The 14,372-nt window shown below is 39.9% G+C and overlaps 1 protein-coding gene across 2 annotated transcripts in view; it reads left to right on the forward strand.

The window, feature by feature from the left end:
• Positions 1-14,372, forward strand: part of LOC118280249 (scavenger receptor class B member 1) — a 271,827-nt gene that overhangs the window by 89,151 nt on the left and 168,304 nt on the right. The gene's annotated exons all lie outside the window — the stretch shown is intronic.

The following is a 14,372-nucleotide window of genomic DNA, read 5'->3' on the forward strand; positions in this document are numbered from 1 at the left end:
GTGACTGTTATTGTTAACAGTTAGTCACTAACTGGCCGATAGCCAGATGTTCAGTCCAATGTGGAGACAATGTGGATAGCTTCCTCGTGCAGGCAGAACTTGGGTTAGTTTGAACTTCGGAACATTAATGATAAATTATAATAAATGAAAAAGAGTAACCTATGGAGTTTTTTGCTCGTTCTTTTCCATATGAATCTACACTTTGGAACGAGCAAATAGAGCAACTAGAGGACTGACCGACAGACAGACATTATTAATATTTGATTTGACGTTCAAAAGTGCCTTCCTGGTCTATTTGAAATAAATAATGTTGACTTTTTTTATGATATTTATTTCTGCAAGTAGTTTGCAAAATAACACTCTTACACGTCAATCTTTGAAATAACTAGATGAGGTTGGCATATTTTTTTAATCTAGCAAGCTCCAAAAATGATGATCTTTTTTATGGGAAGAAAATCATCCAATGACTTCTCCCACCTTATGCGAAGCGAGAGGGAGTGTCAGACTCTTACTGACTAAAAACCACTCCGTTCCTACTAATGCTCTTCGAGTAACCCACTAGGTAGACCACAGGTCCGAGATTTGGATGTCATCTCCTCCTTCTGCGAAGCTGTCATGAGAGCTAAGGAGAAGGTGGGGTGCGTGAAGAAACAACGCTCTCCTTACGCCCTAGCCGCCAGGGATTCTGACAGTCTACTGCTGGACTATGAGCATCCTCTACATAAGTGGAGTTTGCCATAATCCTCACACTCAGCAGTCGTATAGAAGATTGCAGTATAAAAGGTTCAGGTTTATCAGAGAACCCTGCTGCCCGGTCTCTGTAGGGTATATGACACCCACGTGAAGAGTAGGGATGGTGACATTATGTATTCTACTCTGCCAAAAGTACAAGGTTCAATAAACATAGTAGCAAATTTCAAAATCACAGTTACATACATACATACATATATGTTATGTTATGTTAATAATAATTTTGTCATATGTTCATAGTATATATGTTAGACATCGTTAGTGCCCTCGACCTTTGCTTTATTGTGATATAGTCAATAGCTACAACATATACTATGTTTACAAGTACTTACGAATTTTCCCATCAATAAACAATGGTATTTCCCTCTATACAAATACGTTTTATGCATCATCTACAGTTGCAATGTAGTTAAAACGTGTGTCGCCTGGACAGTCCACGCTACATCCTTGTTGACTGGACATCTACACTACATGAGCTGCTGTTTACATGTGAACATTAGCTCATGACGATACCTAAGTACGTGTGTCGCCTGGACAGTCCACGCTACATCCTTGTTGACTGGACATCTACACTACATGAGCTGCTGTTTACATGTGAACATTAGCTCATGACGATACCTAAGTACGTGTGTCGCCTGGACAGTCCACGCTACATCCTTGTTGACTGGACATCTACACTACATGAGCTGCTGTTTACATGTGAACATTAGCTCATGACGACACCTAAGTACGTGTGTCGCCTGGACAGTCCACGCTACATCCTTGTTGACTGGACATCTACACTACATGAGCTGCTGCACATGTGATGTGCCGGTAAACGAGAAGACGGATCACCTGATGGTAAGCAATCGCCGCCGTCCACGGACACCCGAAACACCAGAGGCATTACAAGTGCGTTGCCGGCTTTTTGGGTTTAGAAATTTAAGGGTTGTTGGGTAATCGGGGATTTGGAAGATTGGGGCTCCGGTAACCTCACTCACACAACGCAAGCGTTGGTTCACGTCAGTTTTCTGCTCGGCCGTGGTATCACTCCGATCAAGCCGGCCCATTCGTGCCGAAGCATGGCTCTTCACTTACACTCTGGTTTATGAACAAAAAATTGTTTACCAAAGTATGTAGATTGGTCTTACCGTTTCATTTGAGAAGATTCCAGTTCGGATGAGCAAAAAATATTGACGCAAATAGTCAGTTTGTCAGACGCCCAGTTCAAAATAGGTATCCTATTGATGCTAGACTCATTTGACAGGGCTGTAATTAGTTAATTTAAAAATAGGTTTTGAAATTGTGCAAAGAATTTATAACTTACAGTTTTGAGTCTTGAAAGTTAAAAGTCGGTCATCGACTTTTATTTTAAACGAAATTTAATTTAATTTTGGAGTGACTTGACTGCCTAATATTATTTATTTTTCAAATGTTGTTTTTGTTCATTGTTGTTTCATATTTTGGTTTAAGGAAAAATCTTTTATTAAAACGCAGTTTACAATAATTAAATATAAGGTGAATAAACACAGGAGGTGTTGTGAGAAATAACTACACATTAGACAGAGACCGAGCAGCAGCGCTCTCTGATAAACCTGAAACTTTCATACTGCGATCTTCAACCCGCCTGCCGAGCGTGGGCAAAACGTCTTATGTAGAGGAGACTGTCACGGACTGTTGATTATGATCTTACCACACTAATATTCTAAACTAGCTACTTCCGCGCGGTTTCAAAGCTCTGCTCGGTTCCTTTGATCGTAGCGTGATGATTTATAGCCTATAACCTTCGTCGATAAATGCGCTATCCTACACAAAAAGAATTATTCATCGGACCAGTAGTTCCTGAGATTAGCGCGTTCAAACAAACAAACTCTTCAGCTTTATAATATTAGTATAGAGTGAAAGTTTGTTTGTCAGGATGTTTGTCCGTCAATCATGCTGAAACTACTGAACAGTGAAAACCGACGTGAAACAACCCCAAATTACCTCCCTTCCCAATCCCGGATTCCCCAACAACCTTCAAATTCCTAACCCCCTAAAGGCCGATAAAGCACTTGTAATGCCTCTGGTGTTTCAGCGGTGGCGATAGCTTACCATCAGGTGATCCGTCAACTCGTTTATCAGCTTATACCATAAAAAACGCAACCATTTATAGTTTTTAGCACATAATAAAAGTAATGAAATACAATCAAAGTCATCCATTCATTGGCTACAGGTGCAAAAAGTAACAAATACATAGTTTAGGTCACTGGGTTGACAATGCCTCGGGCGCGGCCGCCGGCGACTTTCTAAACTAATGCTGCATTGTCAACTTACAAATGCACTTGCTGAACAAACAAACTCGGGTTTCATTCTAAAATATGTATAACTAAATTTTCTTGGATTGGCCGCAAAAAGCTTTAAACAGAGAGGAATGGAAGGAAGGTAGGGAGGCCTTTGCCCTGCAGTGGGACGATCATGGCTGAACTCTAACTCTAACTCTAATCTAAATTTTCTGCCAACGGCTTCGCTTTTTTCCCGCTCGAAAAGCAGGAGTAGGAACGGGGTGGTTTTTAGTCAGTAAGAGTCTGACACTCCCTCTCGCTTTGTCCTGGCGAGAGAAGTCATTGGATGATTTTCCCCCCAGAAAAAAAAAAAAAAAGGGGGCTTCGCTTGCGTTTCCGAGAGATGAATTAATGTAGCCTATATTTTGTTCGAAGTGCTTTTCCACCAGAGATGTGCTATACTACGTTGCTGTGGATGCGTTTGACTTCCACCAATCATATTCATTGGTATACATATGTACTAAGCTATCTTAGTACTGGTGGAAACGGACTCAGCTAAGCTATGTTTTTTTCATATGGACAGATAGATGCGCGCTATGGATGGCTTACCTACTCGATACATCGCATACTCGAGCTACGTAATTTCCCCGCGCAGCTACATAGCTTAGTATCAGTGGAAACGGTCACATATTTTTACAGCTTAGCTATTACATTTTCGTAGCATGGCTTCATAGCACATATGTATCTCTGATGCAAAACACCTTAAACATTTTTAACTCTAGGATTTTCTCCTATGTCGTGATTGCGTTTACTTACAAAATATGAACCTCTAGTATGGCTTGAAACTAGTCGAATTCCTTGTCACGCACGTGAGTAAGCCGAAAAACATAATAATTAATTTAGTCTAGTTATGTCTCACGAAAGTTACAATAAAATTATAACTACTGATAACATTTGTTCCTAATTTTGTTGCCCACTAATGGGGCAGTTTTCCCCAGTATTACAACAGGCGGTCATGCCATTGACCTTGTCTCTAAAACCGGTTATTATAATTCCAAGCCGGCCGCTGAGTGATAGACTTTCACTCTTCGAGATGCACAGACGTTGTAGGCTTGTCTAGCTGTGTCAAACTTGTTTCTTATGGTATTCTAACGAAGAAATTAATCCTAAATCTCCTGAAAGGATCAAAATGTTTTGATAGAGACTGCCCCGTTGATCCAGTGGTCGCAAGTGCGACTGCCGACAAAGGGGTCTCGTGTTCGTTTCTCAGGACGGGCAAAGAGTATTACTGGGCTTTTCGAAAAAAATCTCATTAGTAGCACTGAGTTTGGAATTGTGTCCAGTATATGGCAATAGGCTCACCACTTATTGGGACTTATAACGCAAATGGTGAAAAGTGGGGTGTATAGCGGCATTACGTGTCGTAATGAGCACCTCTGCCTACCCCTTCGGGGATAAAATGCGTGACGTTGCTTTTTATAATCAGGAGATTTTTTTTTTTTAATATTCTTGTGATATAAACCGGTAAACGAGCAGTCGGTTCACCTGATGATAAGCAATCGCTGCCGCCCATGGACACCCAAAACACTAGAGGCGTTATAAGTGCGTTGCCGACCTCTTGGGGGTTAATAATTTAAGGGTTGTTGGGGAATCGGGGATTGATAAGATTGGTAAAAGGGGTAATTGGGCCTCAGGTAACCTCACTTACACAACGAAACACAACGCAAGCGTTGTTTCACGTCGGTTTTCTGTGGGCCGTGGTATCACTCCGGTCGAGCCGGCCCAGTAGTGCCGAAGCATGGCTCTCCCACACTTATGTCTGTAAGGTCTGGGGGCTTCTTAATCTAACTCTCTAGCTACTTTTTACTTTTTGAAAAGAAATATATGCGTGACATCTCTGACATAACACATAATTGAAAAACTAAAAGTATTTTCGAAATTTTGAACATTAAAAAGTCAAATTTGCAATCTTACTACTTCATACATAGTTTCTATATTACCTGAGGCAGTTAGCGCTACGGCTTTAGTCTACAAGATGAACACTTTCACATACTTATAACTTTCATATTTACATCATTATTATGTATTATAAGATATAATATATCATTATATGTCGTCATGAGCTAATGTTCACATGTAAACAGCAGCTCATGTAGTGTAGATGTCCAGTCAACAAGGATGTAGCGAGGTTGACTACACAAGAATTGTTCATGTTTTTTTCGTGAGAAAAATGCATTTTGATTATATAATTTATAATGCATGAGGTTGAAAAATTAATTCAAATACCTATACCTTTTTTCTTTCCTTTTTTTTTGAGTGAGAATAATCGCCTAATGACTTCTCTCGCCTTGGGCGAGGCGAGAGGGAGTGTCAGACTCTTACTGACTAAAAACCACCCCGTTCCTACTCCTGCTTTTCGAGCCGGAGTCTCGGTAAACTCGCTAGGTAGTCCGCAGCTCCGGTACCTACAGTTTTAGGTATAAGACTATTTCTAGACGGACTCGTGACCAAAGAAACACGTGACGAAATATTACAGGGTGACTTTGAATTCGACGTATTCCTCTCGGGAGGTGATAATACAACAAATTTCCTACAAAATTAGCCCTGAGGTCCTTGGGCGGAAAGTGGCTAGTTTCTGAGATATTCAACATTTTTGGTTTTGGTAAAAAATTCCCGAATTGATTACAAAAACATCAATAACTAAAAAAATACTGGTTGGATTTTAGTAGTTTTAGTTTTAATCGGTTGCCAATACATCATTTATCATTTATAAATACTAATAAATGCAGAAATATCATTAGTTTTAAAATAGCAAGTAATTTCTTATCAAATTTTGTTTTGTGTCACTAATTTGGTCGATAGAAAACTTGATTTATTTCAAAAAAAATATATGACACTAAGCGTACAAACTATTAGAAAAACTTCCTTGGTTTATTAGCTACCCAGAAACGTAAAATTATTTACAAAATTCTCAAAAACAAATGAATTAATTGATGATAAGTAGAGTGTAAAGAGAAAAGGGCAATTTCAAAAACATCTTAATTTGCAAAATTTTGTTCAAAGTGACCTCCCCTACGACGAATACATGCCCGAACACGCTTCCTTATCTCTATGACGGTCACTCTTGGACTGAATATGCGTCTTATTTCGTCATTATCTTCAAATATGTTTCGGAGAAGAATTTCGATAAACGGCCAATTTCGTCTGTATAAACAAGGGACTTCATGTAAAAATCAACCGGCGTTAGATTCTTGTCATTGTGCATGCCATAGCGCATACGGTTTTAATTCAAATGTTTGCATGGGTATCATAAATAATTATTTGATTGGACCCTACTTTTCATCCAACTATTTAAATGGTGAGAATTATGAAGAATTTTTAAGGAATGAGCTAGGGTCATTGTTTTAAATTTGAATTTAGAAACAAGATGAATTAACTTATTCTACTTATTGAATTAATTTATTAATTTGATTGACGAATTTATTCCATACGACGATTGTCAAGTGCATTATCGAACTACTGTGCGGCAATGGTCGGATACATTGATTCTCAGGCATTGGATTAGTAGGGCGGTCCAACTACATGGCATGCACAATGACCAGAACCTAACGCCGGTTGATTTTTTCATGAAGTCCCTTGTTTATACAGACGGAATTGGCCGTGTATCGAAATTCTTCTCCGAAACATATTTGAAGATAATGACGAAATAAGACGCATATTCAGTCCAAGAGTGACCGTCATAGAGATAAGGAAGCGTGTTCGGGCATGTATTCGTCGTAGGGGAGGTCACTTTGAACAAAATTTTGCAAATTAAGATGTTTTTGAAATTGCCCTTTTCTCTTTACACTCTACTTATCATCAATTAATTCATTTGTTTTTGAGAATTTTGTAAATAATCTTACGTTTCTGGGTAGCTGATAAACCAAGGAAGTTTTTCTAATAGTTTGTACGCTTAGTGTCATATATTTTTTTTGAAATAAATCATGTTTTCTATTGACCAAATTAGTGACACAAAACAAAATTTGATAAGAAATTACTTGCTATTTTAAAACCAATGATATTTCTGCATTTATTAGTATTTATAAATGATAACTGATGTATTGGCAACCGATTAAAACTAAAACTACTAAAATCCAACCAGTATTTTTTTAGTTATTGATGTTTTTGTAATCAATTTGGGAATTTTTTACCAAAACCAAAAATGTTGAATATCTCAGAAACTAGCCACTTTCCGCCCAAGGACCTCAGGGCTAATTTTGTAGGAAATTAGTTGTATTATCACCTCCCGAGAGGAATACGTCGAATTCAAAGTCACCCTGTATAACAATAATTTAATAATAAAACAAAAACGAGTCTCAAAATTAAAATACCGATATCTTATACAAAACGTAATTTCAAAATAAACAGGTATGACTACCTAGATAAAATGCCAACGATTGAGTTTTGGAAAGGAGCTTGTAATAATTATTTTAAAACACATACATCTTGAGACTAGGTATATGTATTTATCAGCTGCGGACAACGTAATAAGTTACCGGGGCTCCGGCTCGAAAAGCAGGAGTAGGAACGGGGAAGTTTTTAGTCAGTAAGAGTCTGACACTCCTTCTCACCTCGCCCAAGGCGGGAGAAGTCATTGGATGATTCTCCCCCTTAAAAAAAAGTACACGAGTGATGGTAAGAATCGCCGCCACCCATGGACACTCCAAACACCAGAGGTTTACAAGTGCGTTACAAGTGCGTTACCGGTCTTTTGGGGGTTAGGAATTTAAGGGTTGTTTAACATTAGGAAGATTGGGAAGGCAAATAATTGGACTTCCGGTAACCTCACTCACACAACGCAAGCGTTGTTTCACGTCGGTTTTCTGCTCGGCCGTGGTATCACTTCGGTCGAGCCGGCCCATTCGTGCCGAAGCATGGCTCTCCCACACTTGTATCCTAAAAACTACACAAAAATACTTAATCCATTTTGTAAAATGCATAATATTTGAAGAATTTGACTAACAATAGACAATTTGTATTCATATTTTATTTTCTCAGACATATTTTATGTGGCATGACAATTACAAAACTTTTAGGTACAGAAACATTGGCATTGCAGTCATAATAAATAGTTATAGCACCTTCACGCTAGCGTTTGTCCAGCGTATAGGCAGCGTAGACTCCACAATCAAAGCAGGAGTAGAAACGGAGTGGTTTTTAGTCAGTAAGAGTCTGACACTCCCCGCCCAAGGCAGGAAAAGTAATTGGATGATTTTCCCCCCACAAAAAAAAATCCGCCACTAGGAATTTAAGGGTTGTTGGGGAATCGGGGATTGGGAAGATTGGACCTCCGGTAACCTCACTCACACAACCAAACACAACGCAAGCGTTGTTTCACGTCGGTTTTCTGTGAAGCTGTGGTATCACTCCAGTCGAGCACTTTCGTGTAGAATAGGTTAGGATAGTCATCCTCTGATCCGAAGCTGCGGACTACCTAGCGGGTGTACCAGAGCTCCGGCTCGAAAAACAGAAGTAGGAACGGGGTGGTTTTTACTCATTAAGAGTCTGACACTCCCTCTCGTCTCGCCCAAAGCGGAGAAATCATTGGATGATAAAAAAAGTGGGGGGAACAAAATTCCTTCTCCTGCTTTTCGAGATTTTGTCCCCCCTAAAAAATGATAAATAGTCATCCCACACTTATGTAATTATTTGTTTAGTATATTATAATCTTTTAAACATAATTATATAATTTTACGAATAAAATCTTAAACAAAAGATAATTAAATTAAATAAATAAACATTAAGTTAAGATGTAAATCTTAAAACTTAAATATTATTGCACTTCTAGACGTTTCTTTGTTATTTTTCATCTGAATAGATTTTTAAAATACCTAGGTATAGTAAAATGATGACTAAAATCATCAACGTCGATCATAAAGCCGCAAGCTTGAAATGGAACTGGGCTGGTCATGTCTGCCGCATGTCAGACGAGTGGTGGGCAAAACTCACTACTGAGTGGAGCCCGCTCAACGTCAACAGACGTCGCGGCCCAAAATGAGATGATTTCAAACTTATAATTAGAAATTATAAGCCTTGGTTTCCTCACGATGTCTTCCTTCACCGTTTCTCAGTGCTGATCTATCCTTTAGTCCGGAGCTGCGGACTACCTAGCGGGTTTACCGGGGTCCAGTTCAAGGAACAGGAGTAGGAACTGGGTGGTTTTTAGACAGTAAGAATCTGACACTCCCTCTCGCCTCGCCCAAGCCCGGAGAAGTCATTGGATGACTTTAGCCCGCTCAAAAAAAGGCTATCCTTTAGCCAGGTATTTGACACCCGCAACACGACTAGAGTTGTTTACAAACGTAACTACGTGACTCTATAAATATACCTGCATTTAATTATCAACTTACATATGTCATTAAAACAATTATAACGATACATACAGCGTATGAGTAACCACGAGAATTACCCATATACATCAAGCCAAGCACATGACAGAATACAGGTTGAATAGAATCTCTATGACGAAGTTTCATCAGTAATACGTGCATAGAAAAATTGGGCCAGAATGTGACTTGGTATCACATGGTTCTTCCCCTTTATAAATCATATGAAACGTTATCTACTTATACAATGTGACAGGGGTCGAGACTTCTAATTACGTTAAGGCTGATTTCTTCACCTATATTTGATCGACAAAAGTCGGGGGTCGAAGTGGTCGATATCTACCTAATTGTAATTCGCTATTTTAAAATTTTTTTTAAAATTTTTGAAAAATTCATAAGGTTCGTATCCATCGTAGAAACATGAAAAAAACGACTTCCCGTATCGTTTGTTATGTTGGCTAGACTAATTCGTGCACTTGATATTTCATATGTTTGATACACCGTGTTTAAGCGTAAAAAATCATTTGTGAATTATTTTTACAAGACCAAAAATTACATACAGTTTACGTTCAATATTTTCAATTAGGGGTTCAAACCCCCATATTATTATTTTTGTCGATAAAATTAGATGTAGTACTCAGCCTTAACGGGTTAGAAGTCCCACGCCTATCACATTGTATAAGTAGATAACTATCAACTCTTTATTTTATGTGTGGGGCTCGTCCGGAGTGATACCGCGGCCTCACAGTAAACCGACGTGAAACAACGCTTGCGTTGTATGAGTGAGGTTACGGGAGGTTCGATTATCCCGCTTGCCAATCTTCCAAATCCCCGATTCCCCGACTACCCCTTAAATTTCTCCCCAAAAAGCCGGCAACGCACTTGTAACGCCTCTGGTGTATCGGATGTTCATGGGTGGCGGCGATTGCATCAGGTGATCCGTAAAAAAAGCCACCGCATCACTGCAGTCACTAGTCACGCTTTATAACCACTAAACCACAACGTTAATATTTCATTTAAATAAAGTTATGAGAAAATGTATTTTACTAAGAATCAATTATAATGTTGCTAATTATCCACATATTTCCATATTTCAATATGATGAAGAAGGAAGATTTATCTGTCTGTTCGTTTGTTTGTATTGTATAGGCAATGACTTTTTGAGGGGAGGCGGGGGGGAATCATCCAATGACTTCTCCCCACGGCCTCAAAGAAAACAGACGTGAAACAATGCTTGTATTGTGTTTTGTTGTATGAGTGAGAATACCGGAGACCTAATTTCACTATATGCTTCTACTGAAAATTTTTGGAAAAAACCTTAAAAAGCCCAGTAATATAAGTTTTTAAACTGACATGGTCACTAACACTATCATTAATAACATAACATAATGATAAAGCCTATTAACAATTTGCCCGACCCGGGAATCGAACCCGAGACCCCTTACTTAGCAGTCGCACTTACAACCACTCGACCAACGAAGCAGTCTTGTCAAAAAATAAATCAGTTATTACAATATTATGTCAAGCTACGCAGGCGACGCCTGGTCGACATGCTAGTATTTTACTAGGAAGTAAAACATCTATTATTATAGGGAATCCCATGTTACTGATAATGAGGTATCTGTCTCAAAGTACTGGCATTGATCTTTCACCTCTATTCTATAGAAATAGTTATAAGGCTGCTTCCTTGTTGGGTAGCTGAGCGATAAGCGGGGCGGTGAGCGGAGCGATTTTTGCAATGTTTTTGTAAATGTTGCCCCATACTAGGATTTTTTCTTGTGTCGTGTGTGCGTTTACAAACATACAAGTTCCCGTGCTTGAGCGACTGGAGAGGACATGGTTGGAGGTGGATCACTGTGTTGCCCAATTTCTCACTGTCCATGGCAACTCTAAAAGCAAATTGTTCTCATTTAAACTCGTTGATTCACCATGGTGCCAATGTTCGACAGCGGAGTTGCAACATGAGCAATCCGCCCATCACACACTCTGGGAGTGTGGTCCCTGGCATTACTACTCTGGCCCGTTTTTGCCGTACTTATTATAGGAAGCAAGTATAACAGCTCACACATTAGACCCGCTTAGTTTTAAGTAAAAATTCTGTGGTAGGCGACTGGGCTTCTCCCAGTTGTGCAGTCTCTTTTGTACCTTTAGGCTTAAGTCATTCTGTCTCCTGCATAAAATTCACCGAGGGAAGTGGAAACTATCGTTTTCTTTTCTTCTCCTTTAGAGGAGATGTTATTAGTAACATCTTCTGATTTGTTTCGTTGCGGGATCCAAGACAGTCATTCATGTCCCTGGGACTCGCCGGACTTCAGTGTTCCGGAGTTTTCATGGTTCTATCTACTGTATATCCTGGTGTACAGGAGTTGCAGCGGTTCTGAGAGGTTGTGGCGAGCTTGTCCCATTCAGCTTTTCAAGCCGGAGCCCCGATAACCCGCTAGGTAGTAGGTAGTCCGAAACTTAAATCCCTCTCTCTGAAGCCTTAAGCCTTATTTCTATGAAGGTATTAATTAAAATCTTCAAAAACAAATTATCTTATTGACAAGTGAGTACAAAGTACGGAGGTAATACAACTATTTACTAGAAACTACCTTGACTGCTTAACCCCAGCAATTAGAAGCATTATAGTACTTAGTGACATTGTAGGTACTTATAATTGTGTTATTGTCTGACGATAGTGGGTAAGCAGGGTCATGCAAGGTGTAGTACGCATTTAACTCGTGTTTTTCGCAACATAATAACAATTTAATAATAGGTATTTCAATGTAATCGTCATCAACCGCAGTTGTTTTTAAAAACGTGATGCTTTTTTTTGAGGGGGAAAATTTATCCAATGACTTCTCATGAGAGGCTTCCCAATGTACTCAATCCCTGATTCCCCAATAACCCTTAAATTCCTAACCTCCAAAAGGCCGGCAATGCACTTGTTCCGCCTCTGATGTTTCGGGTTTCCATGGGCGGCAGCGATTGCTTACCATCAGGTGATCCGTCAGCTCGTTTACCGGCTTACCTACTATGAAAAAAAAGAAAATTTTCCAATAAATTCTCCCGCCCAAAGTGAGGTGAGAGGGAGTGTCAGACTCTTACTGACTAAAAACCACGCCGTTTCTACTCAGTCTGCTTTTCGAGCCGGAGCCCCGGTAAAACTTCGCTAGGTAGTACGCAGGTCCGGATCAGGCATCAGTCCTACCGTGCCCCATCTGTGGTGGTCCGATGGCTCTTTGAGACGCGCGCGGAACGCGACGCGCTACACGCACCTTCAAAACTGCCTTTTTGGTCATTAATTTGATCCCATTTTGTATCCATCAACCATCTCGCAAAACCGCTTGAGAAATATATAAAAAACAATACATAATATTACACTACATTCTTACAACTAAACTATTCTATTTACCTACCCATCACGCTACAATCAGCGCCGTAACAAACACGTGCACTGGTACTTAAAAACGTGTTCTCCGTAAACAGAAACCTAACGTACATATGTAATTAATCAAAATGGTTATATGCAGGTAAACCACCCGACTACACACGGTACAATTCATAAGATATTCACATGTAAACTCATGTAGTGTAGATGCCCAGTCAACAAAGATGTAGCGTAGACTGTCCAGGCGACACCCGTACTTAGGTATCGTCATGAGCTAATGTTCACATGTAAACAGCAGCTCATGTAGTGTAGATGTCCAGTCAACAAGGATGTAGCGTAGACTGTCCAGGCGACACACGCACTTAGGTATCGTCATGAGCTAATGTTCACATGTAAACAGCAGCTCATGTAGTGTAGATGTCCAGTCAACAAGCATGTAGCGTAGACTGTCCAGGCGACACACGTACTTAGGTATCGTCATAAGCTAATGTTCACATGTAAACAGCAGCTCATGTAGTGTAGATGTCCAGTCAACAAGGATGTAGCGAGGTTGACTGTCCAGGCGACACACGTACTTAGGTATCGTCATAAGCTAATGTTCACATGTAAACAGCAGCTCATGTAGTGTAGATGTCCAGTCAACCAGGATGTAGCGTGGACTGTCCAGGCGACACACGTACTTAGGTATCGTCATGAGCTAATGTTCACATATAAACAGCAGCTCATGTAGTGTAGATGTCCAGTCAACAAGGATGTAGCGTAGACTGTCCAGGCGACACACGTACTTAGGTATCGTCATGAGCTAATGTTCACATGTAAACAGCAGCTCATGTAGTGTAGATGTCCAGTCAACAAGGATGTAGCGTAGACTGTCCAGGCGACACACGTACTTAGGTATCGTCATGAGCTAATGTTCACATATAAACAGCAGCTCATGTAGTGTAGATGTCCAGTCAACAAGGATGTAGCGTAGACTGACCAGGCGACACACGTACTTAGGTATCGTCATGAGCTAATGTTCACATGTAAACAGCAGCTCATGTAGAGTAGATGTCCAGTCAACAAGGATGTAGCGTGGACTGTCCAGGCAACACACGTACTTAGGTATCGTCATGAGCTAATGTTCACATGTAAACAGCAGCTCATGTAGTGTAGATGTCCAGTCAACAAGGATGTAGCGTTGACTGTCCAGGCGACACACGTACTTAGGTATCGTCATGAGCTATTTTTCACATGTAAACAGCAGCTCATGTAGTGTAGATGTCCAGTCAACAAGGATGTAGCGTAGACTGTCCAGGCGACACACGTACTTATCGCTAGAAGTTTGTAACTTGCAGTTAACACAAGTAATCTGTCATTTCCTTCTTAAAATGATTACACATTAGTTTACAAGAATCATGCAAAGGGTTTAAGCATGTCACTGTTTAAACAAAGCCTTGACCGATTCTCAGATTCTAACTATAATAATATACATTGTAACTATAATTTTATAATAAGCATTTCTGATTTATTTCGTTGCGGGATCCAAGACAGTTATTCATGTCCCTGGGACGTTGGACTTCAGTGTTCCGGTGTTTTCATGATTGTATCTACTGTAGATCCTGGTGCACAGGAGTTGCAGCGGTAGGGGTAAGCTTGTCCCAT

The sequence above is a fragment of the Spodoptera frugiperda genome, chromosome 21 (genome assembly GCF_023101765.2).
Source record: "Spodoptera frugiperda isolate SF20-4 chromosome 21, AGI-APGP_CSIRO_Sfru_2.0, whole genome shotgun sequence".
Taxonomy (NCBI): domain Eukaryota; kingdom Metazoa; phylum Arthropoda; class Insecta; order Lepidoptera; family Noctuidae; genus Spodoptera; species Spodoptera frugiperda.